This window comes from Plecotus auritus (genome assembly GCF_963455305.1).
Source record: "Plecotus auritus genome assembly, chromosome: 5".
Classification (NCBI taxonomy): domain Eukaryota; kingdom Metazoa; phylum Chordata; class Mammalia; order Chiroptera; family Vespertilionidae; genus Plecotus; species Plecotus auritus.
This window is the reverse complement of record NC_137776.1, coordinates 107428258-107451921: the sequence shown is the minus strand read 5'-3', so window position 1 is coordinate 107451921 and position 23664 is coordinate 107428258. Positions and strand designations below refer to the sequence as shown.

The window sequence follows — 23664 nt, the reverse complement described above, 5'->3', positions numbered from 1 at the left end:
GTTTTCCAGCCCTTCACCTTTTTGCTGTATATTCTTGAGTATTCTTCCACTTTCACCCCTCCATTATTATTGTTTACTTTTCAGCAGTTGTATCTCTCTTTCCAATAACTCTTTCGTGCTGTCACAATGTTTTCCTATTTTTAGATGAAATTCTGTCCCGCACATCCCCGATGATGCTAATTGGAGGGGTCTGCCAGGTCGGTTGGCTCACTGATGGCTTCTCAGTTCTTCATTCATTCCCTCCCCTCTGGGCTCCTCCCAGGTCAGGTCACTGTCCCGGCTCCTCTTTCTGGGCTGTTTCATCTCCCTGTGTCTGGTGATCCCTAGCCTCCATGCCATGAGGCCATGTTACTTTCTTCTCTGAGATGAGCTTTGGAGGTGGGTTTCCTCTGCACTGGCTTTCCTTCCAGCTCTCCTGCCCTCCAAGGAAGGAATTCCATGTGGGGGCAGGGCTTGAGGATGGGCCCGCTCACTTTGTGGTGAGGGGGTGGTCACCGAGGTCAAGTGTCAGAATAGAGGTGCCTGCACTGGGCTCTCTCATTCAGACATCTTCCTCGAGATTCACAAACCGTGTTCCGACTCTCTTAAGGGGGAATTCCCATTGCTTTCTGCAGGGAAAGTGCTGGCTGTGCAGGGCGGGGGGGGGGGGGGGGGCAGTGGCTGGCAGAGTGACCTCCCAGGAGCCCTCTGCTCCCCTCACTCCTGCCTTGGGATCCACCTGCAGCCTCTTCCTCTAGCTGATCCCTGCCCTTCCCTCCAGCCACCTCTCCCGCAGCATCCCCTAACCACTGCCCCCCCCTGCCCCCCCCCCCCACTGTATTCTGGGCAGTGCTTTGTCTTCTAGAATTGCCCCGACATTTATGTTCCCATTCTCATTCTCCTCACTTGAATGCAGTGATTCCTTCAATGCCATGGCCCTGAGGTTTTGGAGGCAGCACACAACAAGTGGCACCCAGCCTGCCTCCTGAAGTAAAACCTTGTCCAGGTGTTCAAGTAAGAGAATTGGGTTTTGGGTTTGTTTGTTTTTTTGTTTTTTGCTTTTCATAGAAAAGTACCCTTGCCTGAATGGTATGACAGTGTGAACAATAATATAAACGGAGACACTTTAAAATGGAGCTAAAAGCCCCAAAACACAATCAGAAAGAATGTATGCACCCCTATGTTCATAGCAGCACAATTTACAATAGCTAAGATTTGGAAACAGCCCAAGTGCCCATCAGTAGATGAGTGGATAAAAAAGCTGTGGAACATTTACACCATGGAATACTATGCAGCAGTAAAGAGGGATCTCTTATCCTTTGGGACAGCATGGATGTGCCTGGAGACTATTATGCTAAGTGAAATAAGCCAGTCTGAGAAATATAATATCACATGATCTCACTTATTTGTGGAATCTAATGAACAATAAGACCAGAAGCAGGGAGGCATGGAACAGACTGACATACCCCTTGGGGGACCGAGAAGAGATAAACTGCTGGAAGCCAATTTCAGCATGTCATAATTGCAAGAGTTTCATTGAAAGGTTGATGGAACTTGGGAACTCAACAAGGGCTGAGTCATATATGTTATCGCCTGTTGGGAATGGCTGAAGGCATTTCCCCAAACCTGAAAAGGATGCATTAAATTGATTGTTTGCTGCAAGACAGCTCAGGGCATCTTAATCTACATGTTATTGCCTCCTCCTGGCCAAACACCTGAACAGCCATAGGCTATTCCCCAATCTGACAATGTTTCTGTATGAAACCCTACCCTTTGAAGTGTATATCTCCACTTTGCCTTAGGACAGTTTGTGTTAATAAAAAGCAAGGGGTCCTGAGACAAGGAGAACTTGGTTTCTTTAGCCAGGCTCCTCTGCCTCCCCCAATATGCCTTTCAAAATTATGTTTTGTCTCTGGACTCTTATTTAATCTATGTAAATAAGGTCCCCTCTCCAGATTCCTGAACCCTTCTAGATGCTGGATCAAGACCACTGGTGTTAAATCACACCCAACGTCTGGCAATAAACCAAAGAACTTATATATTTACTAGAAGCCCAGTGCACGAATTTGTACACAGGCGGGGTCCCTTGGCCTGGCCAGCAATTGGGGCCAATTAGAGCTGGCCGGCCGGGGGAAAGGGACCGCAGGAGGTTGGCCAGCCGTGGGAAGTTGGCTGTGGGAGCCCACTGACCACCAGGGGGCAGCTCCTGTGTTGGGCATCTGCCCCCTGGTGGTCAGTGCGTCATCATAGCAACAAGTCGACCAGTTATTGGGTTGACCAGTTGCTTAGGCTTCTATATATATAGATATGCATAGACAATGGACACGGGCAATAGGATAGTGAAGACCTGGTGGGGGAGGATTAGGGCTGAGAAGAGGGGAACGAGGGGGGGGGAATGGGAGATATCTGTAATACTATCAATAAAAAATGTATTTTAAAATAAAAAATTAAAAAAATAAGCCATTGCCTGGTACACACTAAGAAAAAAAAAAAAAAAATGGAGCCGGAGTGGCCAGGCCAGAGGAACTGCCTTGCGTGTCTTGTGTGTCAAAGCTTTGGATGCCACAACAGGGCAAAATAGCCTATGGTCAGGGCCTGCAGGAACACTGTGCCCCAAAGAACTGTTGGCAAGAATGAAAGAGAGCAGATATTGTGACTCCCGGACTGATGAGTCCCGGGCTGGGAATTAAGGACATTGTGTAGAAGTAGCTTCACTGTGTATTGCCTGCACCACAGAAATGCCCCCCTCTATTTCTGTACTTGTTCGCTCCCCTTTCTCATGACTCTCTTTACCTTTGTCTCCTAATTGGCACACAATTTGGGTTTCTGGCTGAATCAATGAGTCCTGAATAACTGTTCTTATTCAGCTCAATGCTTGTGGCCTTTCCCTTTGAAAGGCCTTTTATTTTTAAGTTAACACCAGTGCTCCATTTTCTGCCGTCTGCACTCAGGAAAACGCCTCCCTTTGCCTATGAGGCCATCAGGTCTGGGGCTGCCCCCAGCTAAGTTCAGGTGCCGGGGGTCCTGGGAGGCAGAGGGTGGGTGTGAGGTCCATGGTGGGCAGTGAGGCAAGTCAGCACAGGGAAGGCACAGAGGGCGTGGGAACCCAGGGCTTCCGTGAGCTGCAAGCATGTTAGCTCCCTGAGTTTTCTCACTTAGGAAGCGAGAACCATTCCCTTGGGTAGGTAAAGCGAGACCAGCATCCGGCTCTGGGTTAGACCTATAGGAAGTGCCCACGCAAAGGCAGCTTTAAGTCCTGTGGAGACACTATTGGGCTGGCTGTGTAGCAGGCAACCCAGGGCCAAGGGGAAGAGAGAAATCGCCAAGAAGAAGGAGATGATCGAACAGAACAAAGAAACGCCAAGGAGAGGCGGGTTCTCTGGGAGTCCCCTTTGCTGCTGTTTACTTCCAGTGTAATTCTCTACATGACAGTCTCAGAGCTCTTGTCCCTAGGGGTGACATCAGTAGACACTTACTGGGTCGGAGCGAGGGGCTTCTCCACTCTCAGGTCTTCTCCGATCTTTCCTCCAATTGCCCCTTTTCTCAGTATCAGGAGGTGGATGGGAAGAGGGGCATCCGTGAGAATCCGCAGGCTTGTTCACCCACTCCCCGCCTTACTTGGGGCAGTGTTCTGAGGATAGAAACTTCTGCAAACCAAGCCCGCTGTTCTCTTTGACCATCACTTTCCAAAGATGAGGGCTTCCCGGCCCCCTTTCCTCACTGGCTCCCTGGGGGCCATTCTGTGAGTTTCTCGTGTGCTTGTCATCCAGGAGCCAGCCACCTTCCCCTGCAAGTTCCAAGTATTAGTTTTAAGGTGACATTTCCAAGGGTTCTTCTCTTTTCCAGAAGCAGAGTGGTCCTGCCTAGCCCCTGGTGAGGCTCGCTGTGCCACCCCCTCACGATGGAACTCGCTGTAGCCCCAGCAGGCCCCGCCATGGCATGCTGAGAGACAGGCAGGTGTGGCTTCTTCTCCCTCCTCTGCCTCCTGTCTTCCTTACCCATTGCCTCCAAGGAAAAGGAAGAAACTTGATTACGCCAACCAACGCAGCACACAGCAAGGCTGCAGCCAAATTCAGTTCCGTTTCTTGGCGAGACAAGGTGTGTGTGGCAAAACTGTGCGAGAGGAACGGCGTTGCGGCTGTCCCCGTCCTCCACACAGACGCACGGGGATGGCTAGGGCCGCTTTGTGGGCAGCTATCTCTGCATCTTACTCTCAAAACGAGGCCAGAGTTTATTTGCTTCTTCGGGTGAGCCAGTATTTACTTTAAAAACCACAAGGTGGTGGGACAGCCAAAACCTGGTCTGGTCTTGGCAAGGAAGCCCACACTCCCAGAAAGCAATGGATGAAACAAAACAAGACTGTGGCACGGAGCTGCAGCGATGGGAGGGAAGCGCACAGACAGCTTGGCTGGGCAGCAGGGACAGGCTGAACAAGCGTCCCCGTGGTGACAGGTGCGCGGGGCTGCTGCAGGCCAGGAGATTGCCTCAGTTTCCATGGTTATGCTAAGCGTCTGCTCAACCTGTGCAAAATGAGGAGCCATGAATAAGCAGTCTCATCATGAAGCCGGTCCAACAGGTCTGCGCCCCGCAAAGCGTTCTGTGCGCGCATGGGTGTTGGGGCCTGCGGTGACGGTGACGCTCTGGGACACACAGCGATCACTTCCAGAAACAGGACTCTCACCGGCGTTTTCACTAGTACCAAGGCCTTCTTCACTCTGCAAGGACGTTTTGGAGTAAAATAAGTCACTGCTCAACTGACAGATAACCATGCAGATGACAGGGGACCATATGATGGTTACAAGATGGAATTTAAAAATTTAGAGGACAAAACACTCAGATTCATGTACCGCAATTAACCAGAGGACCAAGAACCATCTGCTGTGAGCCGCAAGCCCTCAGATGCTTGTATAATTGAAATTTCCCCCTGGCTCTCCTGGTCCCGTATTTCAAGCAGAGGAAATACCTCTTCTGTAATTTTCTGGTAACTTGTTAATGTTATCGTAATGCTTTTATTTTTTAATAATTCATTGCTGTGTTTCTACACTTAAAGATGGTGTGGTGGGAGGCGCTGGCTTGTTCTGGGTTTTCTTCCCCTTGGTGCTAATTTCTCTATTCTGGCTTGGACCCAAATTCACCTCCCCCACCCTCCCGTCCTTTTTTGTTTGTTTTCTGTCATTTCTTCAGTTCCCCTGGAAGGGGGCAGGAGATGGAGGAAGGACTGAATTACATTAGGCACAGCTTTCTTGACACATCACACACAGGCACAGGTGTGGGGAGAGATGCTGAAATGTGTATCCTTGTCCAGCGATTCCTGGGCAAGTGGGATGGAGCCGGTCATCTTCTGAGAACGGGTCTCAAATCCTAAGCATTTACACTTTTTAGCCTCCTTAATGCCATGCTGTTCTCTCAGAGGGGGGCTTCCAAGCTAAAAACACAAAGTCAAAACCAAAGGGAGTGTGGGAGGGGGTGGAGCTACTCCCTACTGCGTCTGCGTCACACAGAACCTCATCCTCACAGGTCATTCAGGTGCGGGAAGGTGTTCATCTCAACTGGACCCAGACAACCATGAATCCCTTTCCTCTTAGCCAGCAGATTCAGAGCGTATTTTCTAAGGCACCACCTTCCTGTGATAGCATAACAAAGTACTCTGGTAAACTTACATTTATTTATACCCAAAGAAAGGGCTTGAGCTAATTTTCATGTCAGCCCACAGCTCTTGAGGAGTGTGGGTCTGTCTCCCTGGTTAAGAGTAATTACAGAATCTGTCCATTCCCGCTGACCCCTTAATGTTAAGCTCATTCTCTCTCCTCAAGGAACGGTGGGAGTCTGTGGATGCTTCCTCAGAATAGCAGAGTCAAACAGCTGTGCTAGATGGCCTGGCCCAAGAAGCCCACAGCCCCCACTCTCTAAGCTTTCACAGAACAAGGCTAGAGCCAAATTCAGTTTCATTTCTTGGCGACACAACACAGTGTTGGGCAAAAATGTCCAAGATCCCTTTAAGGGGTCATGTGAGAAATTTAAAATGTCATTCCTGAGTGAGAATTCTAAGTCCAAGACTCATTATCTCCCAAAATATTTTAAATTATGTTTTCCTGCTATCTCTAAGTATCAAGGATTGATATCATTTGAATTGGACAGAACCTTCCAAATCATCCCTGCCCTCACCACTGTTTGCAGATGAGGAAAATAAAGTCTGGAGAGACTTTTATGAGACCCCTCCCCCAAATGATCTTACCTATTTTTTATGCAGTCCAACTTCAAACCTGCAAGGATTAGTCTTTCCGGTGCTTCCAAAACATAAATCCAGGGCAACTTTTCCAGCAGTGCTTTTGGACGGGGTGCCAGTGAGAAAGCCCAAACACCCCAACCAAGCAGGGCTTTGCCTCTGAATGATTTCTCCACGATAGTGCATCATGGATCCTACTCCAGAGACACAAATGACCACAACGAGACTTTTCAATCTGCACATGCTCAGCTTGGAGGGTGGTCACTCTCACCCTTAAATGGGGACGGGGCAGTCAAAGCCCACACCAACTTTGATGGCAATTGAGATGCTTTGAACATTGAAATGGCCATCAAGACCAAAAGTGTGGATGAGGTCACCATTGTCAACATTCTGACCAACCACAGCAACAACAGAGAAGGACAAAAGAGTAACCTGCTTCAGCACTGAAGTCAGCCTTGTCCGGCCACCTGGAGGTGGGGGTTGGGGACCTATTGAAAACACCTGCTCAGCGCAATGCTTCCAAGCTGAAGGCCTCCATGGAGGAACTGGGGCCTGAGGAGGGCTCTCTCATTGAGATCATCTGCTCACGGAGCAAGCAGGAGCTGCAGGAAATTAACAGAGTCCACAAGGAAATGTAGGAGACTGAGCTGGAGGACGATTCCCGACACATCTGGTGACTTCTGCAAGCTGGTGGTTGCCCTCGTGAAAGGCTGAAGAGCAGAGACGGCTCTGTCATGGATTATGGCCTGACTGACCAAGATGCCCCTGGGATCTATGATGCTGGAGTGGAGAGAAAAGGGACTGGTGTTCCCAAGTGGATCAGCATCATGACTGATGGGAGCATGTGTCACGTCCAGAAAGTATTTGGCAGGTACAGTGCTGCAGTCCCTATGACATGTTAAAGAGCATCAAGGAGGAGGTCCAGGGAGACCTGGAAAGGGCTTTCCTGAGCCTGGCCCCTGTACCCAGACAAGCCCCTTACTTTGCTGACTGCCTCTATTCGTGAAGGGCAAGAAGACTCGTGATGAGGACCTGACCAGAATCACTGTCTCCGCAGTGAAGTGGACTTGTTGAAAGTTAGGTCTAAATTCAAGAGAAAGTGTGGCAAGTCCCTGTACTACTACATCCAGCAAGATGCCAAGGGGAACGCCCAGAAGGCGCTGCTGTTCCTGTGTGGTGGGGACACTGAGCCGTGATGGCTCCCATGTCCGGGAGTGGGGCTCCTCTGCTGCCAGCTAACAACTCTAGAAACTCAGCTTGCGACTCAAAGCCCCCCTGTGCCCAGCCTGTGCGGATAGCATTGGCACTGTCCCCTGCCCCGTCCTCATTTCAGGTGACTAAGCATTGCCTGGATTTCCCGTCTAGTCTCACCTTTGAGCCAAAGAAAGGAGCATTCCAAGGAGCTGGAAGTGAAATCTATGATGTGAAACACTTTGTGCTGTGTCGTACACAGTTGAGTCAGCTGAATTTTTACTTTAGAAAAGAAAATAAGTACATTAATGAAAGGACTCCCTGTAGTGTAGGCAAGGCTAAGGAAACTGAAAAGGGGTGTTCAGATGCCACTTGATAAACGAAGAATCTGATGCTTTGTGAGGAGCTGTAAGGAGCTCAGGGTTACAAACACAGTCAGTGGCCACCCTGAGGGTCCCAACCCAGGGGTGTCTTATGCAAGACTCCAAATAAAGTAAATTAGTTTGCTTCCAAAAATGAGTTTTTCTCTGGAACAAAATGTCATGTTTGACTAAGCCTGAAGTTAAAGTCACCTCCAAAGTGAGCACAAGGTTTTCCTCCTTTAAAAACCAGACCAAATAGATGAAGGTCACAGTTCTCTTTGTGTTCTCAGATGCGTTGTGGCCTGAAAATAGCCTGTCTGGTCCTGGAAACACTATAAGACACGTGGTGCTTTCTCCCCCCTCCCCGTTTTGCAGATATAATCATGTCTGGACTTTCCTAGTGATAAATTAGAGGGAGCCCGGAATGACAGATAGTGTATCTACTAATGCGTGCTCTGGGAGAGAGGGCTCACAGGGGCAGGGGGAGTGGGAGAGGGTGGGAGAAGATGTGACCTTGGGTCAGAGCTTGGGCCCTTCCAGAGGTGCTGGAGAAAACCGGCACTCCCTCGGTTTACCTCCAGATAAGAACTCAACGCAAATATAGTTCACAATCCATCCACCACGTACTGCTGACTAGATTATGAACCATCTAAAGCTTCTGAGATGGCCAGATGCCTCTTAAATGAAGCGGTCTTCTGGTTTTGTGTAATAGTGACAGCATTTGTCTTTAAAATTCACTACACTTTTCTTAGTTCCCTCACATGCATTCCTAACTTCCACATTCATTCCCTTTTGCACATGGTGCATGTCCCCTGTTGCTCCTGCTGAAACCTCTCCCCGCTGCAGGAGGAACATGGACGTGGTGAGTCTCCTGGCCGCATGCGCTCTGCAGCTCCATAACAGCCTATTAATGTGTTACCTGGTTAGCTTACCTGTGTGCATGTCAAAGACATCTGAGTGTGTGTCTCCTGTCCTGATTTTGCCACCACCCTTGTACAGAGTATGAAAGTCAGCATGTGTGTGTGTCTGTGTGTGTTGTTTGGGGGTTTTATTGTTAGTTTTGTTTGGTCATGTTAAATGCTTTTTTGTTTTAATGTGTTTGAGTGTTTATATTTTTACTAGTGGCCTGGTGCATGGATTCATGCACATTGAAAGGAAATTAATTAGAAGAAATATTTTAATATCGCTATTCACCCTTTCTCTATAACAGAAGTGTCAACCAAATTCATGATCGACAATGACAGATGGAAACACATGTGTGTGATTGGCACCAGTGAGAGCTTTATATGTATCGTGCATGCGCAAGTCAACTTAGCCTTGTATATATATATATATATATACTAGAGGCCCAGTGCACAAAATTCGTGCATGGGGGGGGGTGTCCCTCACCCCAGCCTGCACTCTCTCCAATCTGGGACCCCTCGAGGGCAGTCGGACATCCCTCTCACAATCCAGGACTGCTGGCTCCCAACTGCTCACCTGCCTGCCTGCCTTCCTGATTGCCCTTAACCGCTTCTGCCTGCCAGCCTGATCACCCCCTAACCACTCCCCTGCCAGCCTGATTGATGCCTAACTGCTCCCCTGCCCACCTATTTGCCCCAACTGCCCTCCCCTGCAGGCCTGGTCACCCCTAACTGCCCTCCCCTGCAGGCCTGGTCCCCCCCAACTGTCTCCCCTGCAGGCCTGGGCCACACACCCCCCCCACCAACTGCCCTTCCCTGCAGGCCCGGTCGCCTCCAACTTCCCTCCTCTGCCAGCCTGGTCACCCCTAACTGCCCTCCCCTGTTGACCATCATGTGGCAGCCATCTTGTGTCCACATGGGGGCAGCCATCTTTGACCACATGGGGGCAGCCATCTTGTGTGTTGGAGTGATGGTCAATCTGCATATTACTCTTTTATTAGATAGGATAGAGGCCTGGTGCACTGGTGGGGGCCAGCTGGTTTGCCCTGAAGGGTGTCCCGGATCAGGGTTGGGGTTCCCTTGGGGCGTGAGGCGGCCTGGGAGAGGGGCCTGTGGTGGTTTGCAGGCCGGCCTCGCCCCCCGGCGACCCAAGTGGAGGCCCTGGTATCTGGGATTTATTTATCTTCTATAATTGAAACTTTGTAGCCTTGAGCGGAGCTTGCTCCGTGGCCACAGCCATTTTTGTTGAGACTTATTTATCTTCTATAATTGAAACTTTGTAGCCTTAAGCGGAGGCCAAGGCAGGCCAGGGCTGCGGAAGCTTGGCTTCCTCCATCGCCAGGGGCAACTCAAGCCTCCTGCTCTCTCCAGCTCTGTGGCTGCCGCCATTTTTGTTGGAATTTATTTATCTTCTATAATTGAAACTTTGTAGCCTTGAGTGGAGGCCTGGGCCAGCCAGGGTGTGCGGAAAGCTTGGCTTCCTCCATTGCCAGGGAAACCCAAGCCTCCTGCTCTCTCCATGGCCGCAGCCATCTTGGTTGGGTTAATTTGCATACTCGCTCCTGATTGGCTGGTAGGCATGGCTTGTGGGTGTAGCGGAGTGATGGTTAATTTACATATTACTCTTTTATTAGATAGGACTAGAGGCCCGGTGCACAAAATTTGTGCATGGGGGAGGGGGGTGTTCCTCAGCCCAGCCTGCACCCTCTCCAATCTGGGATCCCTCTCACAATCCAGGACTGCTGGCTCCCAACTGCTCACCTGCCTGCCTGCCTTCCTGATTGCCCCTAACCGCTTCTGCCTGCCAGCCTGATCACCCCTTAACCACTCCCCTGCCAGACTGATTGATGCCTAACTGCTCCCCTGCCAGCCTATTTGCCCCTAACTGCCTTCCCCTGCAGGCCTGGTCACACCTAACTGCCCTCCCCTGCAGGCCTGGTCACTCCTAACTGCCCTCCCCTGCAGGCCTGTCCCCCGCAACTGCTCTCCTCTGCAGACCTGGGTTGCCCCCAACTTCCCTCCTCTGCCAGCCTGGTCACCCCTAACTGCCCTCCCCTGCAGGCTTGATCGCCCCCAACTGCCCCCCTTGCAGGCCTGGTCCCTCCCAACTGCCCTCCCTGCTGGCCATCTTGTGTCCACATGGGGGCAGCCATCTTTGACCACATGGGGGCAGCCATCTTGTGTGTTGGAGTGATGGCCAATTTGCATATTACTCTTTTATTAGATAGGATAGAATAAACTTGCTTAATTAGACCTGCTTTCTGATGTAGATAAACTTTTTCCAGCCCAGTGAAGCACCCCAACTTCTCTTTCAGGTAATTGTCAGCAACACAGCAGTAAATATCAACATGAAGCCAATTATTATTCCAGATCATGCAGTGCCGGTGGTCTTGATCCAGCATCTAGAAGGGTTCAGAAATCTGGAGAAGGGGCTGTGTGTAAATTAAGTAAGAGTCCAGAGATGAAACATAATTTTGAAAGGCATCATGAGGAGTCAGAGAAGACTTAGCTAGAGGAACTAAGTTCTCCTCAACTCAGGACCCCTTGCTTTTTATTAACACAATTTGTCCTAAGGCAAGGTGGAGATATACACATCAAAGGGTAGGGTTTCATATACACAATCCATTGTCAGATTATCAGGTTTGGGAGAAACTGCCTTCGGCTGTTCAGGTGTTTGGCCAGTAGGAGGTAATAACATGTAGATTAAGATGCCCTGGGCTGTCTGGCAGTAAACAATCATTTTATGCATCATTTTCAGGTTTGCGGAAATGCCTTTTAGCCATTCCCAGATAATTCAGCCCTGCTGACATGCTGGAATTGGCTTCCAGCAATGCAGGGAGAACAAAGAGTAAAATATTTGCCCTAACCGGTTTGGCTCAGTGGATAGAGCGTCAGCTTGTAGGCTCAAGGGTTCCAGGTTTGATTCCAGTCAAGGGCATGTACCTTGGTTGCGGGCAGTAGGGGGTGTGCAGGAGGCAGCTGATTGATGTTTCTCTCTCATCTATGTTTCTAACTCTCTCTTCCTTTCTGTAAAAAATCAATAAAATATTTGAAAAATAAATAAATAAATAAAAAATATTTAACTGCAACAGTGTTTGACTATATTTTGCACAGTGAGAAAACCTGAAGTCATTTTCAAGGTCCACAATTTCTTACTTCTTTTCAGTTGGGTCAAGTTTCTAAGCTTTCTAAATCTCCATTTTCTGGCTAATGAAAAGAAAATAGGATTCCACCAACTCTCCTATCTACTTACTCCAGGACTTCTGTGAGGATCAAATGAAATGAGGCATGGGAAAACACTTCACTTAAAGTGTGAAATGTTTGCACCGGATAATAAAGCAAGTTGTGTTCCTGGGCTGAAGAAACTGCAAGGAGGCTAGTTGCTAAGGAGAGGAAGCCGGGCATTGCTATGGGACGTCATTACCTGGATGGTCGGACATTTAGCACATTAGCCTTTTATATATATAGACTAGAGGCCCGGTGCACGAAATTCGTGCACAGGGGTGTGTGTCCCTCAGCCCAGCCTGTACCCTCTCCAATATGGGACCCCTCAAGGGATGTCCGACTGCCCGTTTAAGCCTGTTCCCGGTGGGATCGGGCCTAAAGGGGCAGTCGGACATCCCTCTCACAATCCAGGACTGCTGGCTCCCAACTGCTCACCTGCCTGCCTGCCTTCCTGATTGCCCCTAACCGCTTCTGCCTGCCAGCCTGATCACCCCCTAATCACTCCCCTGCCAGCCTGATTGATGCCTAACTGCTCCCCTACCAGCCTGTTTGCCCCTAACTGCCCTCCCCTGCAGGCCTGGTCCCCCCCAACTGCTCTCCCCTGCAGGCCTGGGTCCCTCCCAGCTGCCTTTCCCTGCAGGCCTGGTCACCCCCAACTTCCCTCCTCTGCTGGCTTGGTCACCCCTAACTGCCCTCACTTGCAGGCCTGGTCCCTCCCAACTGCCCTCCCTTGCTGGCCATCTTGTGGCGGCCATCTTGTGTCCACATGGGGGCAGGATCTTTGACCACATGGGGGCAGCCATCTTGTGTGTTGGAGTGATGGCCAATTTGCATATTACTCTTTTATTAGATAGGATAGAGGCCTGGTGCATGGGTGGGGGCCAGCTGGTTTGCCCTGAAGGGTGTCCCGGATCAGGGTGGGGGGTTCCCTTGGGGCGTGGGGCGGCCTGGGTGAGGGGCCTGTGGTGGTTTGCAGGCCGGCCACGCCCCCTGGCAACCCAAGGGGAGGCCCTGGGATCTGGGGTTTATTTATCTTCTACAATTGAAACTTTGTAGCCTGGAGCAGAGCCAAGCCTTCTGCTTGCTCCCTGGCAGCAGCTATTTCTATTGGGATTTATGTATCTTCTATAACTGAAACTTTGTAGCCTTAAGTGAGGCCTGGGCTGGCCAGGGTGTGCGGAAAGCTTGGCTTCCTCTATCACCGGGGGCAACCCTAGCCTCCTGCTCTTTCCAGCTCTGTGGCTGCCGCCATTTCTGTTTGGGTTTATGTATCTTCTATCATTGAAACTTTGTAGCCTTGAGTGGAGGCCTAGGCCGGCAAGGGCAGGCGGAAAGCTTGGCTTCCTCCATCACTGGGGAAACCCAAGCCTCCCTCCTGCTCTCTGTGGCAGTAGCCATCTTGGTTGGATTTGCATATGTGTGATTAAAAACTACATCAGGCCCTGACCAGTTTGGCTCAGTGGATGGAGCATCGGCCTTCAGACTGAAGGGTCCCAGGTTCGATTCTGGTCAAGGGCATGTACCATGGTTGCAGACACATCCCCAGTAGGAGGTGTGCAGGAGGCAGCTGATCGATGTTTCTCTCCCATTGATGTTTCTAACTCTCTATCCTTCTCCCTTCCTCTCTGTAAAAAATCAATAAAATATATTTAAAAACAAAAAACTACATCAGAGGTACTTGGACAAGATGATGGTGGCAGCAGCAGCGGCAGCAGCAGCAATCGACAGCCCAATGGCTGTGGTACAGACGCAGCCCTGCTGGAGGAGGCTGTTGCAGAGGTGACGGGCCTCAGCTGCCTGGTCACCCTGCCCAGCGAAGTGCGAAGTGTGGGAGTACATCCTGTGCTGTGGTTCACTGACGGCCCCGGACATCACTGCGTCTCCAGTACCTGCAGCGGCTGTGCGAGCTCTGCCAGAGCAGTGGGAGGTGTGGAAGGAGCAGTTCCAGGTGGCCTTCCCTTATGAAACGCCACAGCCCGACTGACTCCATCAACTGGGCGAGTCTATTTTGAAGAAGTGGCATTAGAGGAAGTTTAAGTTTAAAAAAATTGGCTCTCTAAAGAAATTTCAATCGTTGTACTGTTGATATTTGGCTCTGTTGACTAATGAGTTTGCCGACCATTGCCTTAGTCCTTCGTAATGATGAAGGCGTTATATCTTAGTTCACTTTTTAAAACTTTTCTTTTGGCAATAAGGACAGAGTGTGTGTTTGGGACGAGGTGCTTCTGCTTTGTCAAAGCATGATTTCATAGTATCTCAGAAAAACCTGGTGTGTTTTTTCCAAATGGGGATTCATGGGGGTGAGTATTAGCAAGCTGTCTCCAGGGAAGTACAACCCATAGGATGCGCATATGGAGAGAAAGAAAGGTGTCATAAGGAATTGGCTCACATGGTTATGGAGGCTGGCAAATCCAGAATCTGCAGTGAGGGCAGCAGGCTGGAGGCCCAGGAGAGACCTGGCTCATAGGAGCCTGAGACCATCTGCTGGAGAATTCCTTCTCACTTGGGGGAGGTCAGTCGTTTGTTCTCCTCTTGCCTTCAACTGATTGGATGAGGCCCACCCACACTGGGGCATCTTTAGTCTATTGATTTAAAAGTTAATCTCATCCAAACACACCCTTGCAGAAATACCCAGAATAATCTTTGGCCAAATATCTAGGTACCCCATGGCCCAGCTAAGTTGACACATAATATTAACCATCTCACTCACTCCTTCCTTCCTCCTTCCTTTTCTTTCTTCTCCTCTCTTTCCATTTTTTCTTCTTCCTTCCTTCCTTCTCCATATATTTATTCAGTTCTTTTTTATCCTGGACTTCTTTTCTCTGCTAAGTTATATCCTGAATCCTATTCAATCTAAACTCATATTCATAACAGAAAGTAGAATATCTGGACATTTGTTCTTCATAAATAATTTGAGGCTGGAAAGGCAGATATTTAATTTGATTCCTTCACCAATAAGTGGTACTTTAAAAATTTTTTTCTTAAAAAATCTTCACATGGAAGCTGTTTTAATATGAAATCTATTTGTTTTATAATCATAGACCATTTAATTTTGGTCCATTTATTGATGGAAGTTAAATATTTTAAATGTCTCTGATGTAGTTTTTTAATTTTTTAATTTTTGGGTCTATTTATTACAGAAGTAGCATTATCCTAATACAATCATTGCTAAATGGCCATAGTACATTTATGCTATAATTGCACATTATTTGTATCACCACAGGAATGTCCTTTTCTCTTGATTCTAAGTTTTCAGAAATGAAAGGTAAGAAGTTAAAGTTGCTGCAAGGCGAAGGATAAAAACATTGCGAGGTAGTCGGTAGTGTGGCTGTCAAATGCCAGGTTTCCCACCTACAAACAAGCAGGGTGCGCGATTCCCCATCTGTACAGCCAGAGGGGGAATGCCAGGCAGGCCCACCCCTTGGCCAGGGTCAGCAAACGATGGCCAGGGGCCTGATCCGGCCTAGGCCTGCTTCTGTACAGCCCTTGAGCTCAGGATGTTTTGTACGTTTTTAAAAACAGAGAAGAATATGTGACTGAGACCATATGCAGGCCAAATAGTTACCCACCAGCCCTGCCTTACAGGGTTCTGTGAGGGCCACCACAGTACAGGCCGGTGCCTGGCTCAAAGGGAAGCAAGCAATAGGAAGTGCTGCATGCAACACAGCTATTAGTGTTTCAAAAATAAACTGCCTCCTGACGGGTTCCTCATTTCCTCTAGGTGAACAGTCTCCCCTCCCCTCCCAGAAACAAGACAAACATCTTGATTGTCATGGAACACAAGATCTTTCAAGTGAAAAGTTGCTGGCAGTTCAAGTTCATGACCAAGAGAAAGGAGTAGCTCCCTTGATAGCAAAGGTACCTGCTGGCAGCAGAACGTGGAGGCGTCTAACGCGTCGGAGAAGACCGCAACATTTGAGGTTGTAAGTTAGACATTAAGTAGGTATGGTAAGAGAGTAAACTGACTCAGCGACAGGACTGAGCGCTGGTTGTGGCAAGGGAACACTTTGCTGGGTAAATGCACTTGCAATGGAGATCTACGACAGGGTTCAGGCAGAGACAACAAAAAGCCCGCCTTTCAGAATCGATTGGGTGGATGATGCTTTCAAGCACGATGCTTAGCAGAACTGGTCTCACAACCACAAGGTAGAGACTAGTGTTGGGCGTGACTGGTGTCTCACCGAGACAGCGTTTCCCAAAGGAGGTCTGCACACAGGACCCCTGGGACGCCACGGGCATGTGTGCCTGTCCAGGGGGACGTCCCAAGCTGGGACGGCAGGAAGGCAGGAGCAGCACACGTGCCTGAAGTCACAACGCGCAGCAGCACATTGCAGGCTTTGAGAAACACCGCAGGGCAAGGACCGCGTGACCGGTTGCCCACGAGTTTCCTCCCGCACAGGCACAGCGCGCGGAGACATCGCGGAGCATCAGGACGCGGCAGGACATTCTGCTGGGGGAAGGCGAGGGGGAGAAATAGCGCAGCTTTCGGGTCCACATTAGCGACACACCAAGAACCTGGGTTTCCCTCAAAGCTTTTCAAGTTCTGGTTTTACAAACACACACTTTTTAACAGAACTGAAAAGCTGCAGTCTTTCCATTAGAACCAGATACTTGCAAGATTCCTCGCGAGCTTATAAAACTCAGGTTTGGCAGGAGAATCACAGTCTAAAGATACCCTGTTCACTTATCAATGTTAAAAGTTTCAGCAGAGCAAATTTTTGCCTATTTTTGATCAGAAGAGACTGGAGACATTCTGCGACAGGGCACGGCGGGGCCTCTGCTGGGACGAACTCGGCCAGGCCATTCCTGTGGTGTTCCTGGAGGAGTTCCATTTATTAACTGTAGGGGGCTGCCTGGGAAGGCACATGGGCATTCTTTAAATTGTTGTCAGCTGAGCCCGAGGCGACTGGCAGAGCCGCGTCTCGGTTACGCCCTCCCCAAGAAGGTGGGGGGCGTTATCAGTACTGACTTTTTACCTTTGTCCAGGTGCAGGGGAGCGGGCTTTGATATGTAAATCCAGGCAAGCACCAGGAATACTAGGGCCTACTCAAGAATGCAAATAAGCTCCTTTGATCCTAAGTTTTGGTGATACTTCCTGGTATTTGGGGGTATAAAATGAATGTGCTGCGTGGTCTCCGGGGTCGCTGCCTCTCCATCAGAGAGGATGGCGTCCCACCTGGCTCCCAGTTTTGTTTCTATCTTTCTATCTGGTCTCTTTCTTTCTTTTATTTCTTAATCCCCAGCTCCTCCACTCAGGAACTGGACCTGTTCCTTTTCCGTGCTGGACGCGGAAAAGAGAGAACACCTCTACAATTAACCATTGTTTAAAAAAAAAATCTTGGCTTTCATTGGAAAAGAAAAGAAGTTACTATATCCAAATATTTAATATTTTAACCTTGCAAAAGTTCTACTTTTATAACAAGGTTGTTTTTTTTAATGGAGGAAACTTTGGAAAATTTTTAAAAAGAAACTTATGATTTATTAGAGTACAGGTTCCAAAAACACATTTTTAGAAAAATATCAAGTGCCCAATACCAACTTACACAGGTGACAGAGGCCTCCTGGAGCCAGGTGAGCATCCGTGAAGAAACCTTTAAACAGTACATATTTACACGGGTCACCAAAGGGAAAACCATCTTATCTTTCTTGGTGTCGATGTTACTCTATGAGAAAAGGAAATCAAACCGGAAAATCAACAATCATAATTCTCAGCATGCTCCACGGTTTCTTTGTAATGCATCTCATTAATATTTACTCCACACTTTCTAATTTTCACCTTTAAATGAGAGTAGTGTGAACCCCCCACCCCCACCCCCCTGCCGCCGGCCTCGGGCAGGCGGGGTGCTGTGAGTGATCACAATTTCAAATGCAAGTCCTCATCATCTGACTTCGGATTTGATTAGCACCATGGATACCGGATGATAGCGAGTTCAGGCTGGAAGGGGACAGCTGGCCAAATCTCCATCTTTTTCTAATAAATGCTTATTAACTCAGCCATCACTTCCTATAGAGCCTCAGGTAGCGTCCCTAAACCTGTCATCTCAGGGTTCATTAAGGACCAATGGAAGGCAGTCATCCAACGTGATATAAAATCCTACACTCAAATGAGCACAAGCAGCAAGAGTGACTGGATCCCTGCCCCCTAGAGCCTCAGGCATTAGATCAACTGGATTCTCATACTTAGAGAGTGACATCATGAGGCCCTAACTCCAGACACCAGCCTCGACTGGTGAACAAGACTAGCTGGCAGGAGACCTGATGGCCATGGTGGGAGTTCCAGAGCTGCACACAGCGTGGACCTGTCAGCGCTTGGTTACTAAGAACGTGGAAGAGGGGCCAGTGCGGGCTGAGTGAGCAGTCAGAGTCCCCAGGGGACTTGAGTGCAGGCTTCACCGGTGCTGTCACAGCCATGGCGACTCGAGAAAGCAGACTACACTCATTTCTTTTCCCATGGGTCAGACGCTCTACGATGAAAGACGTGTTAGTTGCTCTACCCCAGGGGTGGGCAAACTTTTTGACTCGAGGGCCACAATGGGTTCTTAAACTGGACCGGAGGGCCAGAACAAAAGCATGGATGGAGTGTTTGTGTGAACTAATATAAATTCAAAGTAAAGGGGCAGAGGGGAGAGCAAGAGAACCGGATAGAACAGCCGGATCCGGCCCGTGGGCTGTAGTTTGCCCAAGGCTGCTCTACCCTGACACACTCAAAAAGGTCTCCAAGTGATTCTCGGGAATGACAGGGGGCATGGGACCTCCTCTTTCATTTTTAAGGTTCATTTTTCTTCTGGTTACAGAAGTGAAATCTCATTTTTACGTCTTTGGAGACCTCAAAGTATAATTTCTAAAAGCAAACATTTTAACATCAGATTGTACTTCCTACTATGAAGAGAAGCCATCACTGATTTAAGATCTACTCATGCTACTGGAGAGTATTAACATAAAAAAAGTTACTTTAAAGGGAGGAACAGTAGATGAACATGGAAAAATACATCACCAAGGCCATTATTATGCATTTCTTCAAAGAATTCCATGTAACAAAGTGGAAAACTAATGATTCATAGCGATAGGAGCATAAGTCCAAGAGGGAAAACTGTGTTATTCTTCTAACTCAAATACAGACAAAGACAAGTGCCTGAAATCGGTTTCACACATTAGAAAAAATAAATGCAAACGACTCTGATTTAGCACCTCTTTGCTCATCTCCAAAATGCTGCCAAGTTCACTTTTAGCTTCACCTCTGAATAAGTAGCTAAATTCAGGCTGAAAAGACCAATAACCCTGACTCAGGACTGCAGCTGGGCCACAGAGAAATCAGGGAGAAATCATTGCAAACTTATGAGCCCATCGCCCAGCAAATGAAATGTCTGAGATAAGTGCGAGACAGACTAATGAGAAGGAGTTAAGGAATGATTAGACGAGTGTCGACTGTGAGCCCTCATGAAGACAGAATGTCACAGACTCTCACCACAGACAAGCAGACCGAACAGTGCCTTCCCAAGGATTCACTAGTGGAGACGGAGAGCAACATTGTCTTTGCAGCTGAGGAGAGCACGGGCCACTTAAACTGGTGGGAGGCAACCAGCACTCCAGGCCAAGTGGCTTCCTGGGCCACTTAAACTGGTGGGAGGCAACCAGCACTCCAGGCCAAGTGGCTTCCTGGGCCACTTAAACTGGTGGGAGGCAACCAGCACTCCAGGCCAAGTGGCTTCCTGGTGGTCGCGTCCAAAGGGGGCCCAGGACTCCTGGAGTCCTGTTCTCCTGGAAGGTAGTAGCAGCAGTAAAGGCACAATGCCCTCTACTGGACTTTACTCTTATGTTCTCTTTCTTTGCACTGTAAATGTTTTGCACCATTTCGTAAACAGACTCCAGATCCTCTGGGTATGGGAGCTCTAGCTCTGCGTTCAGGATCTAGTGGGTACCAGTAAACTCTGAGAAACAGTGTCTGACATTGGGGTCCAAGATTTCTTGAGGCTCCACATTATATTCCAGGTTTTCTTGGGCAGCATATCGGCAAGAACCATCCTCCACCAGAACATTGTAGAAAGGCTGATGATGGCCATGAGGCAGGCTGTGGACGTTCATGTTTTGAATCCTCTCATGTCCCATCATGCAGGTGGGTCCTAGCCATAGATGACACAGTTATAACCATACCGCTTATGCTTCATAACGAGCCCAATGGAGTAGCAGACATCCCTGTGCTTCTCGTGGGAATGGAGCTTAACCTCCATGCCCACACCCTCCTTCTCATGCTCAATGTGCTCTAGTGTGCTGCACCAGGTAACCCACGGCCCCGTGCTGCCCAGGGTCTAGGGTCTGAATGTGCTGGAGGATGTCAAGCACCTCCAAGACAAGACAAAAAGACTCCTCTGGCCAGATCCCCAGGTAGAAGTAGAGCCTGGCTTGGAGGAGGAAGAGCTGCACCTGGTCTGGGTACATCGCCAGGTACAGGTCCAATGAGTCTCACAGGAGCTGGTATGACTGGTCAATGCCCTCCCTCTTTCCCAGGCTTAATAGGTTTCCCACCAGTCGCTGCAGCACCTTCTTCACGTTGACCACCCCATACAGCGCTGCAGTCACATGCTGGCCAATCAAGTATTCACACTCTTTCACTGTCAGTTGCCTGCCTTTCCCAAAAGCATCAATGTAGATGTAGTCAAAGATGTCCAGGTTGGCCCCTTCTGCGCCTTGGTACCACCTCAGTAAGAAGTGTCTTGGAAAGTTGACAGGTTGCAGAGGGACCCCCAACTGCTGGGCAATGGTCATGTAGAGCAGAGACATGCTGATTGGGATCCCTGTTCTGCGGATCAGAACCTGGTGCATATACTAGTATAAGTTGAGGGCATTATAGTAGTCCATGCGGTTCCCCTTGAATACAGCTGGTCATACAAGACATAGTTCATGGCGTCCAGCACCTGGCTCTGGAGCTCTACCTCCATTACCATGGAGGACTCAACTGCCTTGAAGGCCAAACTGGGGTGGTGGCTGTTGATGCGTTGGAGGGTCTTGCACACAAGCTCCACGATGCTGCCATTCTGGGCATGGATGTTTTTGAGACTGATTTCGGAGGGAGGATTGCAGTATTGGTTGATAAACACAGCACCTTTGAGATACGATTCAGAGTCATCCGAATGCTGAAGAAAAGCCTTAAGATTATTTAAAATTTTCTGTTGTTGTAGGTAGTAAAGGATATTTTTTTTTTCGTAGTACTTCCAGGTCAAAGCTTTCCTTCCTTCCATATTTAGTGTAGAGAGTGCCTAGGAAAGGCCCCTGAGCTGATTGTCATCTGTTTTTTGTTTGTTTGTTTGTTTGTTTTAAATATAGTTTATTGATTTTTCACAGAGAGGAAGGGAGAAGGATAGAGAGTTAGAAACATCGATGAGAGAGAAACATCGATCAGCTGCCTCCTGCACACCTCCCACTGGGGATGTGCCCGCAACCAAGGTACATGCCCTTGACCGGAATCGAACCCGGGACCCTTGAGTCCGCAGGCCGACACTCTATCCACTGAGCCAAACCGGTCAGGGCTGATTGTCATCTGAATCCAGTGGCATCTGGCAGAACCATGCCCTGGAAACATACCTTGCCAGAGGCAGGTGTGTTGTCAGTCTGACCTTTAGCTCAGACAGCAGGGGTGGGTTTCATTATCTAAATTCAGCCAGGCACCAGGAACAAACACAATTATCTGGGCCCACCCAGAAGTGACGATTACAAAGAAGCCACACGAATGCACATATTTTCTTTATCTTAAACTTTAGTAAAACTTCCTGGTATCTTACTGTATAAAATAAATGCACTGTATCGGCTCTGGGTCCCTGTCTCTCCATCAGAGGACAGCTGTCCCACCCAGTCCCAGCTTTTCCCACTGTCTTTGTGTCTGTCTCTTTCATTTTCTCAATTCCCCATCGCCCCTACTCAGGACTCCTGTCCACTCTCTAGCCGTGCTGGTCACAGAAAAGAGAGAAATATTTATATTTAGGATACACACCAGTTCATCCTCAAAAAATATCTCCTTATGGAGCATCGAGCCGAGGCTGGTGACGCAGGAGCCATCCTCCCCTTGTGGTGAGTGCGGCAGCAGATCAGCTTGCCTGGTCACTGGCACTAACCTTTTCACTCTGGGGTTTCCTACTCTTTAGGGAAGACAGAAGAGTAATGGTGATAAGTCTTACAGCAAGCATCACTTGCTTTTTACAAAACTAGCAGTTCCTACAGACACCTCAATTTTGACCAAATTTTAGTACTTTCCCCCCTTAAATTAATAGACTATATTTTTAGAGTAGTTTTGGGTTCACACAGTCTGTCTTTATAGCACCATCTGCTGCTGCCTCTGACCACTGCCTTCTCTGCCTATGGGCGGGGCGGAGGGGAAGGAGGATAAAGGCTGGGAAAGAAAAAGGCGTTCTCTTGCTAACATAAATATTAATTAAGCATGATGTCTTTCTAAGCAGCAGGCATCTTTTTAGGCACTGCAGAAATAACAAGACTAAATAGAAAAATCCTTTGCTGCCTGAACCCTATATTCTCATTTAATACTGTATATAGTAAATAGTATTGGGGAGTGATATCCAAGAAAAATCCAGCAGAATAAAGCACTAGTGACTGATGGGGTGCTTTTCTTACCAGGGAGTCAGGAAGGGCTGTTCTCAAGCAGTTCATTTCTTTTTTTTTTTTTTTAATTGTTTGAAGTATTACAAATAGTAGTACATATGTCTCCTTTTTTTTTCCCCCATTGACCTCCCCCCCAGCCTCCCCTACACCCCAGAACATGCCTTTACCTGCCCACCCCCCCCCCCACAGTGTCTTATACCCATTGGTTATGCTTATATGCATGCGTACAAGTCCTTTGGTTGATCTCTTACAGCCCCCCGCCCCCAACCTCCCCCGCCTTCCTGCTGTAGTTTGACAGTCTGTTCAATGCTTCTTTGCCTCTGTATCTATTTTTTCCCCATTTTTTTCCTTTAAAAAATCTTGCCTCTGCAGACTAGAAATAAACATATAATAACAAAAAATGTTTGAGTCCCAATTTCAATGTCCAACAGTTCTGAGTCCCCATTTCAATGTCAAACAGTTCCTTATGTGTACATGTCAGCAATGATATCTGGATGGTGGGCACATGGTGGCAATGCAGGTCCGACCCTCTCTGGTTTGGTCCTAGGCAACCTGCTGCGACACACAGCTGCTGACTGCTAGCGTGGCAAGGCGTCGTCAGCGTCTTCCATCTCTGGACTGTTTCTCCTCTTCGTGGTTGGAGCAGTCCTGTCAATTCCTCTCTGTTGCAGGAATCCACATGGTCTTGGAGTTGTTTTCTGAAAATATACAAACATATTCTCAACCAAAAGTTAATAAAGGAATCTTTTCTATATAATTGATTTGGGATCCTTTTTATTTTTGCCCAAACGATTTTCCTTTGTCTTATTTAGACACCATGTGTGTTTTTCATGGGTGTCTTGCTGTTAGCATTACAAATGAAAATTAATTTTGTAAAGTAAAAATTTTCTAGATGTAATTTACTTATAGGATATTTTTCCTTACATGGTATTACCCTACTATCCCCCCTTTTTTTTGATTAATGGAGGCTTTTGTAAATTTTATAATGCAGTCTTGATAACTTTAAATTTTAATTTTTTGCATAAAAATATGACTTCAAGCAGTTCATTTCTGAAGGCAGTGAGTGAGCAAGGCCTGGGTGGCGGGAGGCCGGATGGCAGGAAGCCAGGCCAGCTCCAGGAGCATCGCATCAGCCACAGGGAGGCCCCAGCTTTATCCCCAGTCGGGCGGG

The 23664-nt window shown here is 48.4% G+C and overlaps 2 pseudogenes across 2 annotated transcripts; one reads left to right on the top strand and one right to left on the bottom strand.

Moving 5' to 3' along the window:
* Window positions 1-6392: 6392 nt before the first annotated feature.
* LOC308248285 (annexin A2-like) lies at window positions 6393-7401 on the top strand (annotated as a pseudogene). The gene has a single exon. The product of its transcript is annotated as an annexin A2-like (transcript).
* Window positions 7402-13553: 6152 nt separating this feature from the next.
* Window positions 13554-22063, bottom strand: LOC308248284 (F-box only protein 21-like; annotated as a pseudogene). The gene is made up of 5 exons: window positions 21992-22063; window positions 19695-21139; window positions 17429-17548; window positions 13775-13888; window positions 13554-13691 (listed from the first exon to the last, which is right to left on the bottom strand). The product of its transcript is annotated as an F-box only protein 21-like (transcript).
* Window positions 22064-23664: the final 1601 nt, after the last annotated feature.